Consider the following 20,295-nt stretch of genomic DNA (forward strand, 5'->3'; position numbering starts at 1 on the left):
AGGTCTCTTACCAGCTGATACTCATGCTGCTGGCCTGGGAACAACATTTGGTAAACCACCTATTAAATGAAGGCGTGTATCCCAAATGAATATTTGTCCATGGAATCCAGAGGCAACTTTGTCAAAGTATTCACTTCCTTTTTACCTTTATGGCTGCATTACCTAATCATACTTGCTGAAATGACTATGAAATCATACATACTTCACTTGCTGAAATGACTATGAGATGAGAGAATTCTTTCCAGGTTGCAATGTTCAGCACTTCCTTGGGGATTCATCTGTAACTAAGATTATTAAAAATGCTTGCAAATTCCAATACTATCCACTTGCTATGTACTGTCAGGTGTAGTGTGTATGTGTGTGTGTGTGTGTGTGTGTGTGTGTGTGTGTGTTTCTTGTAAACTTTTTTGAAGCATAACATACACACAGAAAGATATACAAATCACTGGTATATAGCTTGATAAAGTTTCATAAAGAGAGCACACATGTTCTAACCAGCATCCAGATGAAGAAAAACATTACCAGTATCCCAGAAACCTCCTTATGGTGCTTTCCCAGTATCTCCTCTGAGAGTAACCATCATCCTTACTTCTAACACTGTTTATGGAGGTCTGCTTCTACACATTAGATAGAATCACACTGAATGTACTTTTTGTGGCTGCTCCCCTTTTTGAGTTTTGGTTTTTGGTTTTTTGGTTTTTGCTGGGTTTTTTTCCTCGCTATCATCTCTGCAAGGTGTATCCTATCATGTGTTAAATGGTAGCTTGTTCTGTTTTCTATCTTCTGTTGTATTGTATGAATATACTGCAATATATCCATACTCTTATTAATGCACAGTTGAGTTGTTTCCAATGTTTGGCTAATGCTGTTATAGAAATAATTATTCATAATTTTCGGTAAACATGTATACAGATTTTGGTGAGGCATATACATATGCTGGAAATAGGAGGGTGCATTTGCAGCTTTAAGAGATGCTGCCAAGCAATTTTCCAGAGTGATTTTAACAATTTATACTCTCACCAGCAGTGCTCCAGGTTTCTGGCTGCTCTGAATTCTTGCCAACCCTTCTTTTAGTTTATTTGTTTTGTTTTGCTTGGTTTCTTTTTTTTTTCAATTGAGCTATTCTGACAGGTTTGTATGAAGGTTAGTATGTTCACATGTGTACTGCAGTGTAGATAATAGATATCCTCTTTTATATAAAGTCGCTCAAAATCTTTCTTTTGTTCTTCCTTTTTGCTATTAGGTTCCCTGCCTTCTTTTTTTATTGATTCATCCAACGGATCATTCATGATATTAAGATGTATATTCTACTATGTAACTTGCTTTTCTCTCTTACTTCTGTTTTGTTCAGAATTTTACTTTTGTTAAAATTTCTTAATTTCAATGTATTATATATTATCATTTTTTTCATTTTGGTTTATTGCTGTCTGGGTATTGCTTAAGAAAGTTTGGTCTAATCCAAGATCATGAATCTATTCAGTCAAATTTTTAAAAAGATTTATTATTTAACTTTTACATTTAGAGCTATATACAATTTATAAAGTTTTTGTGTGTATGTGTGAGGAAGAGTAAAAGATCCATTGTTTTTCCAAAGTAACATTTACTAAAAATGCTATCTTTTACCCACTGCACTATAATGTTTCTTTGATCATGTCAGGTGACTGTATATGTGTGATCTGCTTCTGGACATTCCCTTTTGTTCTATGAGTGTATTTTTATATACTTGTGCTAATACCACACATTATGATTGCTATAACTTGATAATAATCTATATCTACTAGTGTAAATCCTCCATCTTTATTCTTGTTCAAGGCAGCCTTGTCAGTTCTAAGTCCATTGGACTTGCATAAATATTTTAGGATCATCATATTCATTTCCACAAAGCAAATACAAACAACAAGCAAAAAACCTGCTGTGATTTTGACTGACAGAACAAACAAAAATGAAAATGGTTTCTATTCAAATATCCTTGTTCAACCAATCTTACAAAATTTTTTGGAGGTTAACAACTTATTATCAGTTTCCCTTGTTCTTAATTTAAATGAAAACATCCTGTACTTTATTTATATTTTTCCCACCAATATTAATATTTTTATATTGTTTCTTTTTTTTCTTAACACCTTTATTGGCATATAATTGTTTTACAATGTTATGTTAGTTTCTGCTCTATAACAAAGTGAATCAGCTATAAGTATACATATATCCACATATCCCTTCCCTCTTGCATCTCCCTCCCAACCTCCCTATCCCACCTCTCTAGGTGGTCACAAAGCACCGAGCTGATCTCCCTGTGCTATGCAGTTGCTTCCCACTAGCTATCTATTTTACATTTGGTAGTGTATATATGTCAATGTTACTCTCTCACTTCGTCCCAGCTTACTCTTCCCCACCCCCGTGTCCTCAAGTCCATTCTCTACTTCTGCTTCTTTATTCCTGTCCTGCCCCTAGGTTCATCAGAACCTTATTTTTCTAGATACTATATATATGTATTAGCATATGGTATTTGTCTTTCTCTTTCTGACTTCACTCTGTATGACAGATTCTAGGTCCATCCACCTCACAACAAATAGCTCAATTTCATTTCTTTTATGGCCGAGTAATATTCCATTGTATATATGTGCCACTTCTTCTTTTTCCATTCATCTGTAGATGGACACTTATGTTGCTTCCATGTCCTGGCTATTGTAACTAGTGCTGCAATGAGCATTGTGGTACATGACTCTTTTTGAATTATGGTTTTCTCAGGGTATATGCCCAGTAGTGGGATTGCTGGGTCATATGGTAGTTCTATTTTTAGTTTTTTAAGGAACCTCCATACTGTTCTCCATAGTGGCTGTATCAATTTACATTCCCATCAACAGTGCAAGAGGGTTATCTTTTCTCCACTCCCTCCCCAGCATTTATTGTTTGTAGATTTTTGATGATGGACATTCTGACTGGTGTGAGGTGATGCCTCATTGCAGTTTTGGTTTGCATTTCTCCAATGATTAATGATGTTGAGCATCCTTTCATGTATTTGTTGGCAATCATTATATCTTCTTTGGAGAAATGTCTACTGAGGTTTTCTGCCCATTTTTGGATTGTGTTGTTTGTATTTTTGATATTGAGCTGCATGAGCTGCTTGTAAATTTTGGAGATTAATCCTTTGTCAGTTGCTTCCTTTGCAAATATTTTCTCCCATTCTGAGGGTTGTCTTTTCATCTTGTTTATGGTTTCCTTTGTTGTGCATAAGCTTTTGTTTCATTAGGTCCCATTTGTTCATTTTAATTTTTCTTTCTATTTCTCTAGGAGGTGGGTCAAAAAGGATCTTGCTGTGATTTATGTCAAAGACTGTTCTTCCTATGTTTTCCTTTAAGAGTTTTATGGTCCGGTCTTACATTTAGGTCTTTAATCCACTTTGAGTTTATTTTTGTGTATGCTGTTAGGAAGTGTTCTAATTTCAATCTTTTACACATAGCTGTCCAGTTTTCCCAGCACCATTTATTGAAGACACTGTCTTTTCTCCATTGTATATTCTTGCCTCCTTTATCAAAGATAAGGTGACCATATGTGCATAGGTTTATCTCTGGGTTTTCTATCCTGTTCCACTGATCTATATTTCTGTTTTTCTGCCAGTACCATACTGTCTTGATTACTGTAGCTTTGTAGTATAGTCTGAAGTCTGGGAGCCTGATTCCTCCAGCTCCGTTTTTCTTTCTGAAGATTCCTTTTGCTATTCGAGGTCCTTTGTGTTTCCATACAAATTGTGAAATTCTTTTTACTAGTTCTGTGAAAAATGCCATTGGTAGCTTTACGGGGACTGCACTGAATCTATAGATTGCTTTGGGTAGTATAGTCATTTTCACAATGCTGATTCTTCCAATCCAAGAACATGGTATATCTCTCCATCTGTTTTTATCTTTTATAATATCTTTCATCAATGTCTTATAGTTTTCTGCATACAGGTCTTTTGTCTCCTTAGGTGAATTTATTCCTACGTATTTTATTCTTTGTGTTGCAATGGTAAATTGGGAGTATTTCCTTAATTTCTCCTTCTGATTTTTCACTGTTAGGGTGTAGGAATGCAAGAGATTTCTGTGCATTAATTTTGTATCCTGATACTTTACCAAATTCATTGATTAGCTCTAGTAGTTTTCTCATAGCATCTTTAGGATTCTGTATGTATAATATCATGTCATCTGCAAACAGTGACAGCTTTACTTCTTCTTTTCAGATTTGGATTCCTTTTATTTCTTTTTCCTCTCTGATTGCTGTGGCTAAAACTTCCAAAACTATGTTGAATAATAGTGGTGAGAGTGGGGAACCTTGTCTTGTTCCTGATCATAGTGGAAAGTGTTTCAGTTTTTCACCATTGAGAATGATGTTGGCTGTGGGTTTGTCATATATGGTCTTTATTATGTTGAGGTAAGTTCCCTCTATGCCTACTTTCTGGAGGGTTTTTATCATAAATGGGTGTCAAGTTTTGTCAAAAGCTTTTTCTGCATCTATTGAGATTATCATATGGTTTTTATCCTTCTGTTTGTTAATATGGTGTATCACATTGATAGATTTGCATATATTGAAGAATCCTTGCATTCCTGGGATAAACCTCACTTGATCATGATGTATGATCTTTTTACTGTACTGTTGGATTCTGTTTGCTAGAATTTTGTTGAGGAATTTTTCATCTATGTTCTTCAGTGATATTGGTCTGTAGTTTTCTTTTTTTGTGACATCTTTGTCTGGGTTTGGTATCAGGGTGATGGTAGCCTTGTAGAATGAGTTTGGGAGTGTTCCTCCCTCTGCTCTATTTTGGAAGTGTTGAGAAGGATAGGTGTTAGCTCTTCTCTAAATGTTTGATAGAATTAGCCTGTGAAGCCATCTGGTTCGGGGTTTTTTTTTGTTGGAAGATTTTTAATCACAGTTTCAATTTCAGTGCTTGTGATTAGTCTGTTTATATTTTCTATTTCTTCTTGGTTCAGTCTCAGAAGGTTGTGCTTTTCTAAGAATTTATCCATTTCTTCCAGGTTGTTCATTTTATTTGCATTTTGTTGCTTGTAGTAATCCTTCATTGAGCTTAGTGTATGGTACTCAGGGATGCCATAGATGCTACGCTTTTTGTTTATAAGCTGTGTGAATGTTAATATTAAGGATTTTTCCTAAATAATTCTTAAGACTCTTTATTGGGTCCATGATATTTTAAAAATCTGTTTTTTTGGAAAGAAGAGTTATTAAATTTTTCCTGTTATAAAGTTTTATGGCCCATTTTTTAAAATGAAAACATATCCTTTTTGAACCATAGTAGAATGGAAGACTTTTTAAGTGAAATTACCTGTGATTCTGTGTTATTGTTTGTTTCCTGCAAATTAGTTTTTGGCCTGAATTTTAAAATAATTATTCTACTACAAAAGCAGCTACATAAATATTACTGTTTTTTTTTAAAAAAGAAACTTTGTATTAAAGTAGAAAGTTTTCCAAATTTTCTAAGATTATTACATTAATTCAATATTAGTTTCATGTCCTGGATTATGTATAGTTTCCATGCTATAACTTAATACTTTTATTTTGTATGTTTTAGTATTTATTAATTAGCTTTTAAACTTCATAAGCACTAACATTTCTTTAAGAGAAAATTAAAATACATTTTAAAAAACACTAATTTTTAAATGTTATTTATGATAAAAATGAGTAAAGCAAAGTTTTGCAAAATGAACACAAAGTCTACATTTCTAAAATCAATTGTTTGAGAAAAATTACTCAATTCTACTCTAATGAATAATAGGTAGCAGAAAATAAGATAGATTTTCTGTTATTCTTACCACTCAGATGTTTATTATTTTCTTTTAATTTATTATCTAGTTCTACAAAAGAATCACATTATTCAATAGTTTTCATTATCAAAAGAATGGCCACTCTGCAGAGTAAAGTGACAGACAATATATTTCTCAAGATGACAATTTACACTATGAGAGCAGAAATGAACTATGAATGTTCAAATGTGAACCTGTGCATACTAAGTTTCTAAACACTTGGGCACACACAATGAATGAATAACAACAGTCTTGATTTGTTATGCAAGAAAAACCTTGTAAGCAGGAACATATTTATTCAGATACGTTTACATGTAAGTATGTAGTATAAGTATGTAAGTAGGTGAGAGGGGAAGTTTACCATAGTATGGAAGTGATATGATTCACCAGTTTTTTCACTGTTGTTTAAGGAAAACATTTAAAGTTGTAACCATGGAGTGTGTGTAATGAATTCATAGCTTAATTAGGTATCATCAAATAAGAAAGAAGCCAGGAAAACTTTGCTTTTATAATAAAGAAAAACAGTGGCACGACTGAGAACTGTTTATATTATTTTCTATTCCATGTTACATATGGGGTGCTTTAGTTTCAAAAGCTCCAGGTTTCTGAAATTTCCTTCTGAAGCTCCTTCTGAAACTCTCCTCTTTTTTTTTTTTTTTTTTTTTTTTTTGGCTGCGTCGCCTTGTGGGATCTTAGTTTCCTGACTAGAGGTTGAACCTGGGGCCCTGGCAGTGGGAGCACAGAGTCCCAACCACTGGATCGACAGGGAATTCCTTCTCCTCCTTTTGACCAGGAGATGGTGTTGAATTTGAAGGTAAGAAGAGCTTATTAAGTGAGCTATACTATTTCCTAAAATATATCTTTGGTTTTGGTTTCAGTTAGTCTCCAGTAAATATACTTCCTTTTCTGCTTTAAGTTCCATTGAAATCACATTCAAATTAGAAAAGCTAAACATTAATGATTTTAGTACTCTGTGAAAATTATTTGGGTAAAAATATAAATTCAAATGATCTGGTGGGAGAAGGAAAGATAATGTATCCTACTGCATTCATTTCAACCCCTTCCTGTGAAATACTTAATGAAATATATTAGTAAGGGTTCTCCAGAGAAACAGAACCAATAGGAGACAGATAGATAGACAGATATAGATATAGGTATAGATATAGATATAAATAAGCGGAGATTTATTGTAGGAATTGGCCCATATGGTTATAGAGGCTGATAAGTCCCATGATCTATAAACTGGAGAACCAGGAAAGCTGGTGATGTAATTCAGTCAGAGACTGAAACCCTGAGAACCAGCAGCACCAATGTCAAGGGTAGAAATGGTTGTCTTAGTACAAGCAGAGAGATCAAATTCACCCTTCCTCCATTTTGTTCTACTCAGTCTCTCAGTGGATTGGATGAAGCCCTCTCGCTTTGGTGAGGTCAACCTTCTCTATTCAGTTTACTGATTCAAATGCTAATCTTTCATAGACACCCACACAGGCACACCCAGCGAAAATGTTTTACCAGCTATCTGGGCATCCCTTAACCCAGCCAAGATGACACATAAAATTAACCATCACACCAAATAAAATTCTATAAAATTCTGAAAAAAATTAAAACCCAGTTTTGATTAAATACAGTTACAAAGAAGTATGCTAGATTTGTATGAGGAATTGGGAAAGTTGATAGTCAAAACAAAACCTTGAGAATCCAAATAAAGCTAAATTCCTTGGTTGCTTTTTTGTCTCATAATTACCCATGAAGATAGTTTCTCCATGACTTGCAACCTCTGAGAGTTTCAGTGAGACATCAGGTATATGCATATGCTACTTTATTCAGCGCATCATAACCCAGTAACATAGTGCTTTCTTGTGTGTCATTTCACAGGCAAGTGTGGCTTTTTCCAATTCAAGTGTAGTTGATACTTTTTGCTTTGGGTTTGATTTTAGCTTGCAAATTAATATTTTTCCCCTGTTTTATCCAAGCTCGGTTAGTAGCTTCTAGTACATAGCAAATGTCTTTTGATTTCCTCTTTTTCTATTTTTTCTGGACACGAGAAACAAAAGGAATAATAGGGAAGAGGACAAACAACTGCTGGGAGCTCACTGCTGTGCTCTTCTTTACTTTGACCCTTGACCTGGATTAGCGATGGAAAACTCCCACTATGTAGAGTGGGACAGTCCTTGTTTATGCCTCATTTACTCTCAAAGAATCTGAGATTGGATGATATATTCTATGACCACTTTATCTATGGATAGAACCTGTGCCCAGGAAATTTCTCGAATTCTTGCTAAATGGATGAAGAGTAAGTGTTTTTGTGTTTTGTAGTCCATCTTTTTGCAACTTCAGATTGAAAACCATCAGGAGGTTATAAAATCAACTTAATGGACTATAATTAGATATTTATTTATTTATTTATTATTAATTTCAAAATGTAGGGTTAGAGAAGCTAGAAGCAAAGGTTTGGATTATTGTATCCAACTACTGGACAGCCAGAATAAGTGTTTTATAATCCTTATCTGACTCAATGACCCTATATTTTTTCTATATTTTAGACCTTAGTCTTGGATAAAGATTTAAATGTCGCTACTGTGGAAAAAGAGGTAATTATATTACAAAGTGTTCTGGATATTTACCAAGAAGTGGAGAATTTAGTAACTGAAAATTATCTCTCTAAGAACTTTCCTAACATTATTGTTTATCTGACATCTTAGTCCTTCTTCTGGAATTGCCCTAGGCTGAAATATGTTGGCTTGAACAATGTTACACCAACTCCCTGGGCAGCCTATATCCAATGATAGTCTAATAAAGGGGTACGGAGTTCCACCTATCTTATCTCAATTGCAACAATTTTCAAGATACATTCAAACTCCTTGTAGGATTAATTGGAATTATATCCCAATTCGATTGCCCTAGTCCCAATTCTGCTTCTCTAGAAATATTTTCAAATAAACCTCTTGTACGCAGATCTCAGAGTTTGTTTCTCGAGCATCTAGAACAGAGTAGTTCTTTTTTTTTTTTTTCCCCATTATTAGTGTGAAATGTGCCTTAGAAGGACAAGAAGTAGAAAATCAAACAGGCAAATGTCATCCCTATGATATGAATTCAGTACCTTTTAGAGGACTTCAAGCCTTTTTAAATTTATTCATCAGATCTTTAATGATGATATGCAAGGTGCCTCACTAGACTTTGGGGAATGTACTAACTGATACCACATTAAATTCATGTCCACACACAGCTTAAGTGGACCATTGGTTCACCTTGCAATTATAGTATATCACAATATATTTTACTAGTCTACTCATTCCTCTACTTTCTTAGACTATTTCACATGGTCTCTTCTGTCATCACATTAGACCAATAAGGGAATTCCTACCTTCAAAACATATACAGAATCCTACTAATTCTAACTATCACTACTTTTACCAACAAGGTTTTAGCTATCATCACCTCTCACCTGAATTATTACAATCCCAAATATAGTCTATTCTCAAAAAAGTAGGCAGATCTTGTAGCACTTCTTTTTAAGTAATTGTATATGTTTCTCATTGTTGCTGCAAATTACCATAAACTTAAACAACACAGTGGCTTAAAACAACGCAGATGTACTATCTTACAGTCTGAAGGTCAGAGTCTAAAATGGGTTGGCAAGACTTCATTCTTCTGGATTCTCTAGGGATGAAGCTATTTCCTTGTCTTTTCTGGCTTCTAGAGGTCACCACATTCTTTGGCTTTTGTCCCCGTTATCCAACTTTTGCTACCATCATCACGTCTCCTTAGTTGACTTTGAGCCCCCTGTATCTCTCTTATAAGGACTCCTACGGGGCTTCCCTGGTGGCGCAGTGGTTGAGAGTCTGCCTGCCGATGCAGGGGACACGGGTTCATGCCCCCGTCCGGGAAGATCCCACATGCTGCGGAGCGGCTAGACCCGTGAGCCATGGCCGCTGCGCCTGCGCGTCCGGAGCCTGTGCTCCACAACGGGAGAGGCCACAGCAGTGAGAGGCCCGTGTACCACAAAAAAAAAAAAAGAACTCTTACGATTGCATTTAACCTACTTGGGTAAACTCCCCATTTCAAGATCCTTAACTTAAACACATCTGTAATGTCCCTTTTGACATGTAAGGAAATATATTCAAAGTTTTCAGTGATCGGGAATGACTTCTTTGGGGAGGGGTCATTATTCTACCTACCACAAATGTTATATTACTTATGCTCTTCTTCCACACCTTCACCAGCCCCTTATTTATTTCCAATATATTTACTACATATGTTGTGATCCTCTATACAGTAAACTCTAGCAGGGGAGGGATTTTTGTCTCATTTTGGCCCTCAGTGAATTCCAAGGATCTGGAACCATGCTGGAAACATAGCAGTGCTTGTATTTATTACATTATAATGCCTTATTTGAAACACTCAAATCTTAGTGGTTTAATAAAGCAGAAGTTTACTTTTTGCTCATGCAGCAATTCCTACAAATGTGCTTATGCATGGGTTAATGTGGTACCCTGCTCTGCACAGTGACTTTTAGCTGCACCAGCTGAAGTCCATGGCCATTTCCATTCTTGATATAAAGAATAGAGACTCTGTATAATTGTAAAACATATTTTTATAGTCTCAGAATAAAAGTGGCATTTTTCACTTTATGTCATATGTGATTGACCAGAACTAGCCACGTGACCCTGATTGATTTCAAATAAGCTACAAAATGTATTTTTCTGCTAGCCCAGATAGGAGAGAATAACTAGATATTGTGAACACAAGAACACTGTATAAATATTTGTTAAATGTTGAATGTGATGAGAATAGGGAACAGTAAAAAGAACACATACTGTTATGCCACAAAAATTCTTCTTCCCTAGACAGACAAATCCCAAACACGTAAGTCAACCTCCTGTTTCTCAAACTGGAATTTAGGGAGCTTGGGAGCATAAGATAATATTTCTTAGATATCACAAGATTTGTCTTAAGATTGCACTGGGTTTTTGAGTCCTAATCCATAATGTATTGATGTCTGATTCAGTATAAAACTGGCTTTTAAAATTCAAATCCCCAGGAAATGCATTATACTCTAAACTTTGTATGAGCACCTAGTTTTGAAAAATGCAGACAGAATGAGAAGGAAAAATGGGCAATTAATCATTATGGGAAGTGAATTTCCAGTCTAGACAACTTAAGACTCAAGGTTCAGAAGTGATATATAAATTTTATCTAGAATGAGCTTTATTTAGTTTAAATTCACCAGAGATGAACTTTCATTTTTGCACTTTACCTACTTCCGGAGGTAACAGCCTACAGGCATCCCATCATTAAGTGTTAATGATACTTTCTTATACATTTGCTATAGATTTCAGTTCTCTCAATAGTCTCAAATAAAATCCATAGTCATTACTTTCTGTCCCTCTTTGTTGCAAGCTTCCATCTACTGTTTTCCAAATATAAGACTTGAAAGGACTTTTAAGGTCATGTAAAGCATTGATTCTTGCCTAGAAAGTATTTAGTATTCAATGAGTACCACCACCATCACTATCAAAACAAATTGTTCAAATTTCATATCTAGGAGTCAGAAAACTAGGATGAGACAGCAAGTGAATGATTCTCACATCCCAGCTTTTTTTGCTAAGCCAAATCTAATTTCTACTTACTCTGTCAAGTTAGTGTAATAGATATCAATCTGTTTATTGCTTTTATAATGCCTTATACTCCAGACAAAAGTTTAAGTAAAATTGACCTATACATATTTAATTCAGTTCAGTCTTACGTTTCTCATAAATACATTTCTTTCTTATTTTCTAGGATAATTGAAGCTATTCTCTACTTCCCAGATCCAAACCACTTCCTATATTCTTCTATATTCAGTCTGTGTTTCTAAATAAAATCTTCTTGGGGCATCATCTCCCATCTTTCATCTCCTCTAAGACATCCCCCCACATAATAAGATTAAGTGTCATGAGAAAAGAAAATGGTCATTAATGCAACTAGGCTGAGATGGATTTTAGCATATATTCTGTCTTAGAAAAGAAATCTGGCTTTCAATTTGAAAAGATAAGACAAACATTTGACATGACGCCCAATGTGGTTGTGGAGTAAACTCTCAACACAGGTAAAATTCTTGTTATATTTCCAGGTACTGAAGGCAGCAACAATTCATATCAATTTAATCTATGTCACTTTGAGCTATAAATGTAAATATGTACACATATATGTTTATGACTGAAGAATCACAGAAGTCAAATAAATAAACACATATGCTTAAAATTTTATCTTGATTATTGAAATTTAATAGCACAAACTAATTAGAATATATTTTATATGTATACATATATTTGTAATTATCAATTTTTATAAATAAACATGGTAAAAATATATAATATAAGTGACTTAAATTGTATATTTGTGAGTACTCATTTTTAACATGAAATATAAGGAGAAGAAAATGGAAAAATATCATTAACTCACTTACAATGCTTAACAATCAAGTTGGCATGTTAAAAGAATGCCGATAGTATTTCTTCTCTAAATTCATATAACAGACATAATTTACCTCAATTATATTTATGTCTTCAATAGATTCAATTAAGAAACTCATCACCAAAGCAATTTATCTTTAACAATTTTCAACTGCTATCTCTGCTGTTCTAGGGATTTCTCCCAAAATTAGTCAAAAATAAGTCAATAACTAAGACCTGAAATCTGTGTACCTAACCACCAAAACAAGTAAGTACAATTGCTTTTCTTTTAACAATAGAAAAATGTAGTGAAATATGATAAATTGATGTCCCTATATATAATATATGTTGGTGTACATAAACCTTGTCAATTATTAGATATTCCTTGATGAGAGTTTTAATATATTCTTACTAACTCTGAGAAGATGAATCTCTTTACTTTAGATTATACTGGAAATTTTCCTCCTTCATATTATTGGATCAGTGGTTCCATAGTTCCACATCAAACCTTCTTTTTTCCTTTTTCCCTTTTCTCATAACCATTTCTCTATAAATCCATTAAATCTGTAGCAAAGCTGAATTTCATCAATCTTCTCTTTCTCCTGAACTAGACTGACGTGAAAGCCAAGACTGTCTGGAAACATAAGGTGTTTCTTACAATGAGTTTCAGTTATAAAGTGATCAGTATTAATTTTTTATATAATATACCATACTCAATATTTCACATTTATGAACAAATCACTTGAAATTATTTAAAAAATGTATTTACCATTCCTCTTGCCCTTCTATTTATTGCTACAAAAATTCATATATTCAAAATGCAAGTGCTAAGAAATACGGCTATTCTATTATTCATCCTTTATATACAAGTAACCTCTCAAATTTCAGCTACATGGCATGAATGCTTTCAGATTTTAATGTAATCTAGAATACGGAGTCTCATTTTAGTAATCTTGATTTATCATTTGGCCTTAAATATGGTCCACAGAGAAATGCAAGGAGACTGGGATTTATTATGAAAGAATACTTGATATCCTTGGTAAGTCAATGTCTTAAAGCCATGTATTATCTTTCATCATTATCCAGAATGATACATGGTGCTCACATCCTCCCATTTATGCACTATTTTTAGTGTTGCACAAGTTAATGACTGCTTTCATTTCTGTCTCATCAATAAAAAGTGCTCTAGAGATTCTCAGGAGATCAAGAAATCATCTTTAGGCCAAAATTCATAGCTCTGTACTCTTTCTGAAGTATAATTCATGTTTCTTTATGTATGTATTCTTTCCACTCTGATGTTCCAGGCTGTGGTTAGTACTTTTTTGTTCAAGTTCCACCAAGGTGGACCCTGGCCACTAAGTTTTATTTCATGGTCTTAACCCCATGGAAACCGAGAAGGGCAAAGCTTTAAATCGAGAAATCACTCTTCCTTTTAAATTGAAATAACTGAATTTTGTTTCTCTCATTCTGTAAGAAATACTGATATGCTGACTGAAGCAGTGATCTCCTAGAAATTGAACTGACCATATGTGGAGCAGACAGATTGCATTATGGGTCCTCAACTCTTCAGTTGCTCCAAAGCATTGAGTTGCACTTCTCTTTTGTGAAAGTAATTGAAGATAAATGCATTTTTATAATTCATGCTACCACTAGAAATAAACTACAGACAGATACAGGGGGCTTTTTTTAAAGTATTTGAATTGTTATTCTATAAACAATTCAGAACAGCAGCATATTAGGCATGAATCAGTAAATAGAAGTAGAATGTTCTTCTCTACAAATTCTGAGGAAGTGATATTTGATGGAAAAGAATGTTTCAAGTCTAAAAAGTTTATTTATTTGTTTATCTGACCTTGAAACAAATTGTGCAATCAAAAGGTTATACACTTGAAATGTGTGATTTTGGCTGCTTAAAAATTGTCTTTGATTAAGTGTATTTTATATCATGAGGGAGGGGAAAATCTCCCATTCTATCTTTTTGAGGTCTTGTGGCTGGACTAATAATAAAATTGACACAAGACAGAGTAAGAGTAGAAAAAGAAATCAATTTTAATCATGTGCAAACAGGTCTCATGGGAATAGGACCTATGGCCAAAGCAGGCAGATTTTGTACTTTTTAGATAAAGAAACAGTAAATTTGTGAGGAATTCACAGGACAAAGTAACCCAGGTTTGGGGTGCTCAGAGACAAATCTAAACTGAGTTTGGGCTTAGGTAGTAAATTAAAGTAACAAGTTTGTTTAAACAGACTTCTTGGTCTGAATTAATCTCTAGCGATAAAGGTATCCTACCCCCAGATGCAGGGAGTGCACCTTTCACATGAGAGGCTTATTTCCTGCTTTTAAGGAGGCAGAATGGAGGTTCATAGTGTCTCTTTTCCCTTGGCTATTTCTTAAATAACTTTAATTCAAAATAATCAATATGCCATTGAGGCTCATTTTGGGTCCCAAAAATATCAGTGATCTCACCTTTTAGCACAAGGTGCTATGAGAAGTAGATGTTAATCCTGATTCCGTGGATAAAACCCAGGTTCTGAAACATCAAATTCTGTTTTAAAAATTTTTATTTATTTTTATTGAAGTATAGTTGATTTATAATGTCATGTTAGTTTCAGGTGTACAGCACAGTGACATATATATGTATGTATATATATTTTTCCAGGTTCTTTTCCCAATATTATTACAAAATATTGAGTATAATTCCTTGTGCTGTACAATAGGCCCTTGTTGATCATTTTATATATAGTGTGTGTATATGTTAATCCCAAACTCCTAATTTTGGCATCTACTAAGTGTGGTTTGGAAAGAATATTTGTAGAGGAGAAACTCCATGAAATGTAGAAAAACTATAATATTGAAAACTAACATATAGTGAATATAGGTTACTTGCTATTTTTTTTTTTTCAGTTGAGGATACAAGCTCAGAAAGCTTATGCAAATTGTCCCAGGAAAGGTAATATTTGAGTCGAGCCTTGAGCCATGATATAAAACTACACCCACCTGACCTCAGAGACAAATCTCATACCTCTTATACCATACTGCCTGTCATCTTTTTTTTATCTTTTTACATCTTTATTGGAGTATAATTGCTTTACAATGGTGTGTTAGTTTCTGCTTTATAACAAAGGGAATCAGTTATACATATACATATGTTCCCATATCTCTTCCCTCTTGTGTCTCCCTCCCTCCCACCCTCCCTATCCCACCCCTCCAGGCGGTCAAAAAGCACCTAGCTGATCTCCCTGTGCTATGCAGCTGCTTCCCACTAGCTATCTACCTTACGTTTGGTAGTGTATATATGTCCATGCCTCTCTCTCACTTTGTCACAGCTTACCCTTCCCCCTCCCCATATCCTCAAGTCCATTCTCTAGTAGGTCTGTGTCTTTATTCCTGTCTTACCGCTAGGTTCTTCATGACATTTTTTTTTCTTAAATTCCATATATATGTATTAGCATACAGTATTTGTCTTTCTCTTTCTGACTTACATCACTCTGTATGACAGACTCTAGGTCTATCCACCTCATTAAAAATAGCTCAATTTCGTTTCTTTTTACGGCTGAGTAATATTCCATTGTATATATGTGCCACATCTTCTTTATCCATTCATCTGATGATGGACACTTAGGTTGTTTCCATCTCCGGGCTATTGTAAATAGAGCTGCAATGAACATTTTGGTACATGACTCTTTTTGAATTATGGTTTTCTCAGGGTATATGCCACCTCCTAGAGAAATGGAAATAAAAACAAAAATAAACAAATGGGACCTAATGAAATTTCAAAGCTTTTGCAAAACAAAGGAAACCATAAACAAGATGAAAAGACAACTCTCAGAATGGGAGAAAATATTTGCAAATGAAGCAACTGACAAAGGATTAATCTCCAAAATTTATAAGCAGCTCATGCAGCTCAATAACAAAAAAACAAACAACCCAATCCAAAAATGGGCAGAAGACCTAAAGAGACATTTCTCCAAAGAAGATATACAGACTGCCAACAAACACATGAAAGAATGCTCAACATCATTAATCATTAGAGAAATGCAAATCAAAACTACAATGAGATATCACCTCACACCAGTCAGAATGGCCATCATCAAAAAATCTAGAAACAATAAATGCTGGAGAGGGTGTGGAGAAAAGGAAACACTGTTGCACTGCTGGTGGGAATGTGAATTGGTACAGCCACTATGGAGAACAGTATGGAGCTTCCTTAAAAAACTACAAATAGAACTACCATATGACCCAGCAGTCCCACTACTGGGCATATGCCTGCCATCTTGAACATGCGTTTTTATTAGCGAAGACTAGTTCCATAGGCACTATCCTAGTGTGACATGATACCCTCATCTAAAGAACACTTTCAAATGTCAATGCAATATATCCGTTTTTGTTTTAGGAATATTTAAGAATTGTTAAATTGTGTATTCAGCCAAATATAAATAGGGAAAATATATAAATTAAATTAGAAATTATTGTTCAAAATCAGTAAGTAAGGAGTTCATTTTAATCACTAATTAGCATCTAACTTAAATCTATAAAGTGTGAAATGTGAAATAAAATGAAGTCACTTATGTCAAGGGATTTTAAAATTGAGCCCAGAAGTCATTAAGGAGGTAGACCTTATACAATCCTTGCTGGGTGGAACCATGAACTTTTGAACTGGGCCAAATCACAGATATTCAAAGGATTCTCCAAGAACACCTGTGACTTATTGTACTAATGGACTTTTCCTTCCTTTAGTGATATCCTTAATTATGTTTATGTGATATTAGCCTTTATGTGATAGCTCTCAATTATGTTTAGTCAAGACTTGCTTCTACCTCCAACTCCAATTAAAATTCTTGTAATGCAAACCTCCCTTCTTTGCCTTTAAAACCTTCCCTGGACAGACCTCTTGTTTGTAAAGACTTTAGTCTCTTAGACCTTCCCTGAGTTCCAAAGAGTATATTCAAACAGTTGCTGACTAGGGAAATGAGGGAACACAGAAACAAAAGAAAAGTGAGCCCAACAAAATCTTTTCCATGATTGTCAGCTTAAACTAATTGTCTTGATTTATGACCCCAGACTGTCCAGATGACGTTCTGTGGGTTCAACCAGCTGCACCATGTGGATTTGAAATTGATGACACTGGGGGAGTGAATTAAGAGCTGAAATCCCTAACCATCCTGAAGGCTCTAAGTAAATAATAAAATGCCCCAACCATTGCTTTTGCTCTCTCTTACAAAACAGTTAAGGGATCACAAGACCATGATTTACTAGTTTGCACTGCAGGTACACATAAATCAATCACAATCACCAGTGACACATCGAGTCACAATACGGTGCCAAGAAGTTTACAACTGATATTTTATCAGGAATCTGAAGTCAAAAAGACTACCTTGCACACCTACCTTTTTTGCCTTTAAAAACTTTGTGCCCTGCTGATCCGACAAGATGGATTTGAAATGAGTCTAGGTCTCCCATCTTCCAGGTTGACACCTCCTCGACTAATAAACGTTTCTCTTCTCCAAACTTAAAAGTTTTGGTTTGTTTGGCTTCACTGTGCGTCAGGCACGTGAACTTGGGTCCAACAACATTCTGAAACCACCAGCCAACTCAGTGGACTTCCTTATGAAGAATGTTAAATTAGTATAATTAAACTCAGTAAATTCATCAGTACAATAGTGCAGATCTATTATGAAAAGAATCAGTAAAGAGGTTGGAGCACTGTGTCTGTATATACTGGCCTGCTCCCAAATCTTGGGAAAGCTACAGCCTCAGATGTATTCTGCTTCACTTCCTAGTTAACTTTAATCTTAATTCTCCAGTTGGTTCAGAAGTCCAGTTGGGTTCTGGAGTCTTCTTTAAATGAGAAACATGAATCCAAGAATCAACACTTTTAAGCTTTGCAGCACAAGTTAAGAGTACCTGACATGGTCCTTTCCATCTAGGTTGTAAAGAATCTTTTTGAAGATGTCATTTCCAGTAGACAAAATTACCTCGTGTAGATTGTGATGTTTGTGGTCTTCCTCTCCTGGGAACACACTGTGGAAAGATGGTCCTACCAGGGTATGGTTTTTTGTCTAAGGCTCTGATTAGTTCTTTGCAATATTGAAGCTTGTCTCCTTTAATTAGTTTAGTATCAAGAGCAGAGAGAGCCAAATGCAGAGGTCTGCCAATGGTGATTTCAAATGGTGACTTACTGTGTTTCCCAAAGAGAACAGCTCTCAGATTCAAAAGGACCAGAGGAAGTGCCTTAGGACAAGTCAATTTCAAGGATAAATTCTGCCAATTGAATCTTAATAATGCTGTTGTTCTTTCTACCAGTCCTGAGGACTAGGGGTGATAGGCACAATAAAAATATTATAGAACAGGCCAAACCTCACAGATCTACTTCATAACATGGCCAGTAACAATTTTGTAACTGCCAAAGTGTTAGGTAGTTAGTTAGACATTAGCAGCAAGGAGATGACAGGGGCAAAAAGACAGAGGAAGTGGTCAAGTTATGCCCCAACCATCTGGGGTTCCTCCTCTGACCCCAACCAAAACCGTGAAACTATGGTCGGGTGGTGGGCAACTTTTTCCTGATAAAGAGGGAGCATAGTAACATGAGGGAACTTCCCCGGGCTGAGCATGCCCAGGCTAGACAGACGTATAACCTAGAGTAAACCCAAACTCACGATACCATCATTATAATAAAATCTGCACATGGTTTTGCTCCCCCTGCCCCACCCCCACCCCGTGGTCTATTCTTAGCAAATCAAGGGTAAGGGTATGCGCAATAATGAACTTGTTACGTAGCTCGGGACTGTCAATCAAATAATGATCTCCTGTCCCTCACCCATGATCACACCCCACGTCCTCCCTGAACGCTCCTTATAAACGAACGTTCCTTCTAAACACCCTTAAGCCTGTACAGGAGCGCTGGTTTCACTTCGCAGAAACAGCCCGCTCTCACCCTGAGAGTGTAACTTTGCTTTAATAAATTTTGCTTTGCGCTTAAGCATGAAGTGGTGGTCTACAATTCTTTGCTTGCTGTCACAAGGACGGAGATTGCTGGTCCGGTTCTTCCATTGACCTCCTCAGTTGAAGCTATTTGACAAAATGCACGCCAACCCGGTAAAAAAAACAGTAGCCCATTGGCAAGGAAATGCTTCAATACAATGAAAACACATACAAATCATAAGAAGAACAAATTTATAGACTTAGGAAGGAAGCAACTGGATAAAATCCATTCCTCAAAGGTCAAAAGGCCCTTTAGGAAGGTTCAAGTGTCCAGGTGTGGTTTGAGTAGTTTTCCCTGGGTTATATTTAGAACATACAACATAAGTTAATTGTGCCATCTTGGTGGCCTTAGAAATATTACCCCACCAGTTTCGTTTCATGAAACTTATAGGTTTATCTACTGACCAGTGGGTCTTCTGATGACTCATTTCCATCAGGAGTCTTTACCATGGACTCTGGCAAGACAGGTCTTTTATTTGGGCCATATCATAAGTTGGTTGATGGACTTAAAATACAACTGCTATCAGCTCAGTGAAGCCTCACTTTTTGCCGTACCTTATTTCCATCACTCCCCACCCCTACTCCGCCAACCTCCACACCAGGGTTAAAGCTAATGTCCTGGTTTGGGCACCTTGGTATTGAATTTGTTCTTCTTTCATTTCTATCTGTCTGGAGATAGATAGGCACAACCCCAACAGTCCCCGCCCCCTTTCTTGGTTCTCCCCTTCCCAAAGGAAAGAGGCAGAGGAAGGATTTTTCCCTTGAAATTTTAATCACAAAATTATAACACACTCAAAGAGAAACTCACCATCATGAAAAAGCAGTGCCTTGTCAATTGGGTTTCACCTTTATGTGGTGCCTTAAATTGGTCTTTGATTACTGTTGATCAGAGATCAATGATCAATTGTCTTTGATCATTTTCATTAAATTTTATTTCTGAATGTAGTCAAACTTTGCTGTAACAGTTTCAGGTTTGGTGGCTTTTAAGGCTGCTGTCCTTGTGGTCTGATCAGCTAAATTATTTCCCTTGGTTTCTTCTGAATTTAATTTTGAATGCCCAGGCACCATAATAGTGTCCAGGACAGATGGA

This window comes from Delphinus delphis, chromosome 4 (genome assembly GCF_949987515.2).
Source record: "Delphinus delphis chromosome 4, mDelDel1.2, whole genome shotgun sequence".
Lineage (NCBI taxonomy): Eukaryota > Metazoa > Chordata > Mammalia > Artiodactyla > Delphinidae > Delphinus > Delphinus delphis.